The 10,203-nt window shown below is 38.9% G+C and overlaps 1 pseudogene; it reads left to right on the top strand.

Moving 5' to 3' along the window:
- Positions 1-210: 210 nt before the first annotated feature.
- On the top strand, positions 211-946 carry LOC116473228 (14-3-3 protein theta-like; annotated as a pseudogene).
- The last annotated feature ends 9,257 nt before the right edge of the window (positions 947-10,203 follow it).

Raw genomic sequence — 10,203 nt, 5'->3', positions numbered from 1 at the left:
TTATGAACTGTCTATGTCAGACCCACATCCAACATCATACTAAATGGGCAAAACCTGGAAGCATTCATTCCCCTTGAAAACCAGCACAAGGTTTTGTTCTCGCCTCACCGCCCCGCCCCTCCCCTCCGCAGCTCTGGAGGCTCCTCCCACTCTGGGTGAGCGGTCGCCCTCGCTCTCCTTGCTCTCCGCCCGGCCCGACCCGCGCCTGCCATGGAGAAGACTGAGGTGATCCAGAAGGCCAAGCTGGCCGAGCAGGCCGAGCGCTATGACGACATGGCCACCTGCATGAAGGCAGTGACCGAGCAGGGCGCCGAGCTGTCCCACGAGGAGCGCAACCTGCTCTCTGTGGCCTACAAGAACGTGGTGGGGGCCCACAGTTCCGCCTGCAGGATCATCCCTAGCATCAGCAGAAGACTGACACCTCCGACAAGAAGTTGCAGCTGATTAAGGACTATCGGGAGAAAGTGGAGTCCAGCTGAGATCCATCTGCAAAAGGGTCCTGGAATTGTTGGATAAATATTTAATAGCCAATGCAACTAATCCAGAGAGTAAGGTGTTCTATCTGAAAATGAAGGGTGATTACTTCCGGTACCTTGCTGAAGTTGCATGTGGTGATGATCGAAAACAAATGATAGATAATTCCCAAGGAGCTTACCAAGAGGCATTTGATATAAGCAAGAAAGAGATGCAACCCACACACCCAATCTGCCTGGGGCTTGCTCTTAACTTTTCTGTATTTTACTATGAGATTCTTAATAACCCAGAGCTTGCCTGCATGCTGGCTAAAACGGCTTTTGACGAGGCCATTGCTGAACTTGATACACTGAATGAAGACTCATACAAAGACAGCACCCTCATCATGCAGTTGCTTAGAGACAACCTAACACTTTGGACATTAGACAGTGCAGGAGAAGAATGTGATGTGGCAGAAGGGGCTGAAAACTAAATCCATACAGGGTGTCGTACTTCTTTCCTTCAAGAAACCTTTTTACACATCTCCGTTCCTTATTCCACTTGGATTTCCTATAGCAAAGAAACCCATTCATGTGTATGGAATTAACTGTTTATAGTCTTTTCACACTGCAGCTTTGGGAAAACTTCATTCCTTGATTTGTGTTTGTCTTGGCCTTCCTGGTGTGCAGTACCGCTGTAGAAAAGTATTAATAGCTTCATTTCATATAAACATAAGTAACTCCCAAACACTTATGTAGAGGACTAAAAACGTATCTGGTATTTAAGTAATCTGAACCAGTTCTGCAAGTGACTGTGTTTTGTATTACTGTGAAAATAAGAGAATGTAGTTAATTACAATTTAAAGAGTGTTCCACATAACTTCTTAATTTCTACATTCCCTCCCTTACTCTTCGGGGGTTTCCTTTCAATAAGCAACTTTTCCATGCTCTTAATGTATTCCTTTTTAGTAGGAATCCAGAAGTATTAGATTGAATGGAAAAGCACTTGCCATCTCTGGCTAGGGGTCACAAATTGAAATGGCTCCTGTATCACATAAGGAAGTCTTGTGTATCTGTGGCAACAGGGAGTTTCCTTATTCACTCTTTATTTGCTGCTATTTAAGTTGCAAACCTCCCTTCCCAATAAAAATTCACTTACACCTCCTGCCTTTGTCGTTCTGGTATTCACTTTACTATGTGATAGAAGTAGCGTGTTGCTGCCGGAACACAAGCATTGCTTTTGGCAAATTAAAGTTCATGTCATTTCTTAATACACTAGAAAGGGGAAATAAATTAAAGTACACAAGTCCAAGTCTAAAACTTTAGCACTTTTCCATGCAGATTTGTGCACATGTGAGAGGGTGTCCAGTTTGTCTAGTGAGTGTTATTTAGAGAGTTGGACCACTATTGTGTGTTGCTAATCTTGACTGTAGTCCCAAAAAAGCCTTGTGAAAATGTTACGCCCTAGGTAACAGCAGAGTAACATAAAATAAAAGTACATTTTATAAACCATTAAAAAAAAAGAAAGAAAACCAGCACAAGACAAGGCTGTCCTCCCTCCCACTCCTATTCAACATAATATTGGAAGTGTTAGCCAGAACAATCAGGCAAGATAAAGAAATAAAGAGCATCCGAATAGGAAGAGTGGAAGTCAAACTATCCCTGTTTGCAGGTGACATGATTCTATATCTAGAAAACCCCACAGTCTCAGCCTTAAAGTTAACAGCAGCTTCTTCTGCTGATAACTGCAGCAAAGTTTCAGGATACAAATGGATGCAGAAAAATCACTAGCATTTTTATACAGCAACAACAGGCAAGTCGAGAGCCAAATCAGGGAGGCAATCCCATTCACAATTGCCACAAGAAGAGTAAAATACCTAGGAATACAGCTAACCAGGGAAGTGAAAGATCTCCACAATGAGAATTACAAAACACTGCTTAGTTATTTAAAAAAATTCTTTTAAGGGAACTCATTACATGACAGGCACTGTTCTCGGTGCTTTGCGAGTATTAAATCATTGAACCCTCATAACAATCTTATAAGGTATGTTCATTACCGTTCACATGTTATAGATTAAAAGACTGAGGCACAGAGAGCTTATGCACTCATTTTACAGGTGAAACAACTGGGACACAAAGAAATTAAGTAGTTTTCCCAACATCAAACCACTAGCTAGCAGCAAAGCAGAATTTAAATCCCAGTAGTCAGGACTCAGCCTGTGTTTTAACTTCTAAACTAAACTACCTCAATTTGTAGTTTCATTTATTTTAAAAAACAATGTACTGGTGAACCAAATAATTCTTGCTATTTACTAGTCAATAGATTGATAATAAAATAGAGATTATAACTTAGGGATAATTTTCCTGCTTGTTTGAATCTCATATCTTCTTTAAGAAAATTGGTTCCATGGCCAAAGACAATCTTGATTTTCCCAATACCCATTATGAAAATGATTTTTATAATTATGATGTTAAGTCAGGTGAGAGAGTGTAGAAGAAACCATATAGTTTTGTATTTATTCTAAAAGAAAAATTCATAAAAATATGCCAAGGTTTTTAAATGACAACATTGAGATACGAAGAGGATTTAGTTTTCCTACACTAACACCAATCAATCGACTCCAGCCACTAACTCCACAGTGGCTTTCTGGGAGCACTGTGTTAAGCAGGTTTCTAAAACCATGTTTTGCTACAAATGATTACAAAGAAAGTTCAATTTTCAAATTATGTAGGAGATTGTAAACAGCTGTCTGGCTTCCCTCAGACTTTCTTCCTCCTCTGTACAAAAGACCTTTCATACAGCTGGAGAGCTATCCTTACTCTTTCCAGTCAGCACTCCACCATGAACAGATTTAAACTCAGCAAAGCATCTAAGAATAAAATTCAAGGTGGTCCATCTTAAAGAAAGTAGCCCAACATAGCTTGAGTTCCTACTGGGGGCCACAGCATAGGCTTTCATTTAATTCACACAAATACCTTAATGAAATGACAGTGAGTTTATCCATTTCGCACAAAAGGAGACTGGGATACATAGAGATCAAGTGTCTTGCCAAGTTCACAGAAATGCCAAAATGTAGAGCTGAGATTTGAGCCCTGGTCTGACCTATGAACAAAGGCCATGCTATTTCTGGTACAGAAGCCACTATGATACCACACAATACAGAGGGGCATTAACAGGTGAAGGACCAACTAGCATATGGTATTTGAGTGATATATTTGGCTCTAAATTCTCTGGCAGACATGGAAAAAAGAAGCAAACATGATAGGTGATAAAGCGTTTATTTTCTAGTTTCATAAAAAGGCATAAATAGTACTTCCAGGAATTATGTATATCTGTGAGTGACATGCAAATAGTATCTGATAGTATCTTCTATTATGGTTTTATGTAAGACTTAAAAATCAAAATGTACCAAATGACCCTATATAAAAGCAGAAGAATAATCTATAGAAATGTCAGATGAAAGCCATTTCTGTAAAAGATGATAATAACAGGGCCTGGCCAATTTAATTCTTGGGGTAAAAATGAAAGAATGCAACTTTAATACAAGCCAGAAAGTTGGAAGTCCTCTCCTGTGACAACAAATTGTTGTAGGTCATTTCTCACTCACCATAGGCAGTATCTGATAAGTGAGTGAGAAATGTAAAAGAGGGAGAATTTTTATTCATCCTCTTGCCATCTGAAAGACAATAAGGAAAAGCATATATTGATAATGTAGCCTAGTAGTCATTTCTAACTTTTATTCAGTGCTGGATTTCTCAGCAAATATCAAAAATGAATCAGCTACATTCCTTTGAGGCTAGACTTCGAGCTAATTCAATATTTTATTACAGCTACTACCTCTAGAGAACCCAACCAGTTGAGCTCTATTTCCTCTTAGTGGAGGCATAAGTATGGCTGCCAAAGCCACAGATTTTCTAATTGGCTTTAAGTGTTTTTCTATGATCAAAATTAGCTCAAATGGAAAAAAGCAACTAAAAAAAGAAGTAAAGACAATTTCCAAGCACTCACAAGCCTGAGCAGATAAATTTCGCACCAATTACAGGAAGTGAAATTGTTTTTATTCCTGTTTTTAACTACAAAAAGTATTTTTCCAAAATTTTTTCTTTCTCTGAGTGACTGATAAGATACCCAATTTCCAGAATTGTGACCAGACTTGTTAAAGTAAGCTGATTCAGGGTGCTGCTGAGTCCAAATGGGAACTGCTCTATGAACCACAAAGTCAAGACTTCATGAATCATTAGTACTAGCTCTAGCAACTATGTGACACCAGCCACTCTGCAACACATAATCTAAGATATCTACCCTCTATCACACCCACAAGAGCCCCATTTCCTATATTTATTAACTGAAAATAAATTATTTAAGTTTAGTTGCTCTAGAGAATAAGAGTCTCACCCAGGAAACCACTGTAAGCAGTAGGCAGTAAAATAGAAAGTTAGGAGAAAAGTCACCCTTTTCTAAAACATATGGTGTTTGCCATGTAATGAGATAGCACGCCAACAGATTAACTGCTGCCATACATATCTGTCCAAATAGCTCAGCTACAGATTTTCTAAAGTTTTTAAAGAAAATGACCAGTCTTTCTTTGTAAAGGAAAATAATGTCTGTGCTCTCAGAAGAGCATGGACTTGAAATATTTGGGAGCAGAGGAAGTATGTGTTCTGTCAACCAAGAATTACTTATTCAGCACCAATTTTTTTTTCCCCTTTAACTTTTTTTTTTAATTATACTTTAGGTTTTAGGGTACATGTGCACAATGTACAGGTTTGTTACATATGTATCCATGTGCCATGTTGATTTCCTGCACCCATTAACTCATCATTCAGCATTAGGTATATCTCCTAATGCTGTCCCTCCCCCCTCCCCCAACCCCACAACAGTCTCCGGAGTGTGATGTTCCCCTTCCTGTGTCCATGAGTTCTCATTGTTCAATTCCCACCTATGAGTGAGAACATGCGGTGTTTGGATTTTTGTCCTTGCGATAGTTTACTGAGAATGATGTTTTCCAGTTTCATCCATGTCCCTACAAAGGACATGAACTCATCATTTTTTATGGTTGCATAGTATTCTATGGTGTATATGTGCCACATTTTCTTAATCCAGCCTATCGTTGTTGGACATTTGGGTTGGTTCCAACTCTTTGCTATTGCGAATAGTGCTGCAATAAACATACGTGTGCATGTGTCTTTATAGCAGCATGATTTATAGTCCTTTGGGTATATACCCAGTAATGGGATGGCTGGGTCAAATGGTATTTCTAGTTTGAGATCCCCGAGGAATCGCCACACTGACTTCCACAATGGTTGAACTAGTTTACAGTCCCACCAACAGTGTAAAAGTGTTCCTCTTTCTCCACATCCTCTCCAGCACCTGTTGTTTCCTGACTTTTTAATGATGGCCATTCTAACTGGTGTGAGATGGTATCTCACCGTGGTTTTGATTTGCATTTCTCTGATGGCCAGTGATGATGAGCATTTCTTCATGTGTTTTTTGGCTGCATAAATGTCTTCTTTTGAGAAGTGTGTGTTCATGCCCTTTGCCCACTTTTTGATGGGGTTGTTTGTTTTTCTCTTGTAAATTTGTTTGAGTTCATTGTAGATTCTGGATATTAGCCCTTTGTCAGATGAGTAGGTTGCAAAAATTTTCTCCCATTCTGTAGGTTGCCTGTTCACTCTGATGGTAGTTTCTTTTGCTGTCAGCACCAATTTTAAACTCAACAGTGGCACAAGAAGTTTATAATCAAATCAGGGAAACATAACGCAGAGAAGCACCATTTCCAGAACATGTCTCTGAGCTTTGGCATGACCTACTACTCTTTCCTTTAAACACTCATTGGTTTCTCTGTCCTACTTTCCACTTCTCTGCTCCATCCTCTTTAGTCTTTATGGTCAGCTCCTCTTTCCTTGTTCATTCCTAAATGATTGGTATTCATGGACATTTGGTCCATGTTCTTTTTCTCTTCTCTTGTGGCCACTCCTGATGTACATATCCAACTTTCTACTGATCATCATTATTTGGAAATTTCATTACTCAGCATGTCCAAAGTGGAATTCATTAGATACCCATTTAAACTAATTTCTTCTTTTGGATTCCTTATCCTAGTGAATCCATCACTCCACCTGCTAATCAATTCAGTACCCCTCTCTTTATGCCTTTTTCTGCCTCACTGCCTCTTCCCTCATCATTTAAATCTTGAATAACTCTTGAATCCATCCATTTTTCTCTGGTCCCACTATCATTACTCAAGTTGCAACATCAGTAATCTCTATTCTTGCTTTCTCCAATTTATTCTCTACCATTATTTTTCTGAAAGAAGGAGAGGAGGGAAGAGAGAGAGGGATAAAGAGAAGGGAGGAAGAAAGAAACTGATTACAATAGTCCCCCCATGAAACTCTTTTTATGGATTTTCACTGCCTTCGGATGAATTCTGATTCCTTATTCTGGCTGCAAAGACTTTTCCTCATCTCTTGCCATTCTCTTCATCTATCTTTAAAAGAGTCTTTTCCCACTTTGTAAAAAGTGTATTTGGGAAGAGCAACAGACCAAACAACTGTCAGCATGCTGGGCTAAGTGCTCACAGAGATATTTGAGATAATAATGTCAAATATTCAGTTGATGCATATACTGAGCTGCCCTGAAGTCTCCTCTCATTAACTCCCAAACTTTCAATAAAACTCTGCTGCAAATATATTTTGTAAAGAGTCCTGGGACAAAGTTGTGTGGGGGAAATGGCAAGGAACAAAACAAACAGTATTTCATGCCAAAAATAATATGAACATAGAAAAAAGACAGGCATAACCAGAATCAGGTTCAGAGTAGGGAAGTTTGCTGCAGTACTGAATGACCAAGGGAATATAGATTTGTCCACTTCCCCTCATTCCCAAAGACTTTTTGATCATGGGAACCATAGCTGACTTCCTATGGCTCCTGGGATAGGGAAGGAGCCAGTCCAATCAATTATCAAGCAAAAGGTCAATGATGAGAGCTGGAGAATTTGGAGCATTTGAATTGTGTCAGTACTCATCTCACATGCCACTGTTTCCTATTTATAAGCAAGTATAAGCATGATTAAGTCTGTGGTCATGTGGGTTCCAGAGTCATACTGCTGGTATTCAAACTTGGCCTCTGCCATTTACTGCTTGTGTGGCAGGACAACTCAGCACATAACTTCTATGTGCCTTAACTTTGTCATCATTTAAACTGGGGAAAATAATAGCACTTGTCTTAATCGGGTTAATGTGAGGACTATAGTATACATGTCATATGCTTTGAACAGTGAATGGAACTGTTGATTGTTGATGACTGCCTTGTTTACTGAGATATCCTTAATGCCTAGGACGTAGTAGATGCTCTGTAATTATGGGTTGAGTTCATTAATGAGAGAATAAATTGTGTATCATTTCTTCTGCCTAATCCATTCTTTCATATCTTTTCCCTACCTAAGAAAATTCTTCCCCATCTTTTGTTTTGTTTTGGTCCACAGGTACATCATCCTTAGTCCATGAAAAGCCCTATTTCTCTCTCTTTCTTTTTAATAATTCCCCATTTCTATCTCCTTTATCCCCACAAGGACTCACTGTAATATGTCTAATATACGTCCATGTCCATGTCCATGTCCGTGTGTGTGTGCCCAGGCATGTGCATATGTGTATATCCTTCAAAAATACAGATCTAAATTTTATATTTATATAGTAATATTTTTACTGTAATGTATAAATATATTACAAGTATGACAAATATATACATATTTGAAAAATATGGTATTGATTTGGATATTTATGTATTTTAATTTTATTTACATAAACTCCACCTGAATTAATCTCTTGTCTATACCCAGGGGAAAGCACACAATACCTCCCAGATGGGCAAACTTATAAGACTATGGCAGAATGTTAAATTTGCAATTACAAAGGCAAGAAGAGGTTTTCTGCAAAGCTGTTCAGAAGACATAAAGTGTGTAGCCACTGTACCAGCCAATGGGGATATAAGGAATGGAAGCATGCTTAACCAAGGGACCTGAGGTTCTAAAGAATGTGTGGATTTACACTTAGGCACAAAATGTTTAGCTGAACTATTAAACATTGCTCTATTCAGTGCTGGCAAAGGGGGGCTAAATTGCACAAAGGGCAAATGTTGCTGAGAAAACAAGTCATTTTCCTAGGCATTGCACTGAAACCCAAAAAGTCTCAGACCAGGGCCTGACCAGATCTACTGTGAGTGGTAGGTTCCCAGCAGAAAAATAACTGGGAAGCCCCCCCAACCCCCACATTATTATTGCCTAGAGTTTTGTGGGCTCAAAATTATTTCAATGGCACAAAATCTATCTGGAGTAGGGTCAGCTTGGACAAATTGCTTCTTCATTTTCTTCTCCTGTGGTACAAAGACTTTCAGGCCCTACTCTATTACTTCCTCTTCTTGTTTCTCAGGAAGAACTTTAGGAGTCTACAGGCCCATTTATTCCTCAAGTAGAACTTTTTGCCAACCACACTTACCTCTTTGGAATGTTTACATCAGCTCATAAAGATCCTGCTGTGGGTGTTCCTTTATGGGCTGGCATTCATTTATATCCCACATCCAGGGCTGGACTATCATCATTTTCAAGTTTGGCTCTATTAATTTTACTAGTTTCTCTTTAGAGAATGATCTGCCACCAATTTGGGATTTATAAAATATTGCATTTGGATTCGACATTTGAAGGTAGAAATCAATGATATCATGGGCTTCTGGCCTTCTTAGAAAAAAAAAAAAAAAAACTCCCTGGGAGATTTATTTTTAAAAAATCACAGCTAAGGATAGAGGTTTATGCTTAAAATTGAAATGTTGATTACATGGGTGACAAAATTTTCTATACACTGAACTCCCATGACTACAATTTACCCATGTAATAAATCTTCATATGTACCCCTTGAACCAAAATAAATTTGGAAAGAAAAAACATTGAAATATGTGGCCTTAAATATTTTCAAATATGTTAATATGACAGTGAATCCCTGAAAAGAAATATGACTAACAGATAGGCCTGGGAAGAATATGGCTCCGGAGCAGTGCTGTGCCTCAGTGAGAGGCATTTTAGAACTGGGTTTCCTACACTAAGGAGAATCATGAAGAGAGAAATATAAGTTATCTGAGAATGGAGGGGAACAGGGAAGAGGCTTCTAGCAGGCCCAGGAAGAGAGTCAGGAAAGAAGAGAAAACAAGATTTCTAATGGCAGGGCCAAACCAGCTGTGTCGTGTGAATTTGTGCTTGTGAATTGACATCTTTGGGTGTAACTTGGCCATGTTATCCTGTCATGCTATTGAGAATTTGCAAAACTGTATTGCTTGGAATACGGCAAAAGAAAAAGGCTATTGCTGAAAAAAAAATGGAGAAGGATCATGACTTAAAGAGAAACTGCCTCCTTTTATTTAACCCTCAGGTAGTACTTGTGGAACAGCAACCAAAAGCAGAGATAGGAAAGGAGACCTACTGATTTTAGTCCCTCTAGATTAAGTAGCACATACAGAAAGAGGTCCTATTGTGCCCTAGACTGGGAGAAAGGACAAAAACGCTGTGGAATAAGAAGACAGGACAAGGAAGAAAAATCCTGCTTGTTCCCATTTTTTCTTTCCAAGGCACAAATACTCTAAGGGGCAGGAGGAAGAGGCAAGAGCTGAAATTTGTCTTTCTTTCATTCCTTTCTTTCCTCTCTCTCTTCTTTCTTTCCTCACTTTCTATTTTTCCTTTCTTTCTTTTGAGACAAAGTCTCGCTA

This window comes from Hylobates moloch, unplaced genomic scaffold (assembly GCF_009828535.3).
Source record: "Hylobates moloch isolate HMO894 unplaced genomic scaffold, HMol_V3 SCAFFOLD_8, whole genome shotgun sequence".
In the NCBI taxonomy this organism is placed as follows: Eukaryota; Metazoa; Chordata; class Mammalia; order Primates; family Hylobatidae; genus Hylobates; species Hylobates moloch.
Note: the sequence above shows the minus strand (reverse complement) of the source record. Positions and strands in the feature narration are given on the sequence as shown.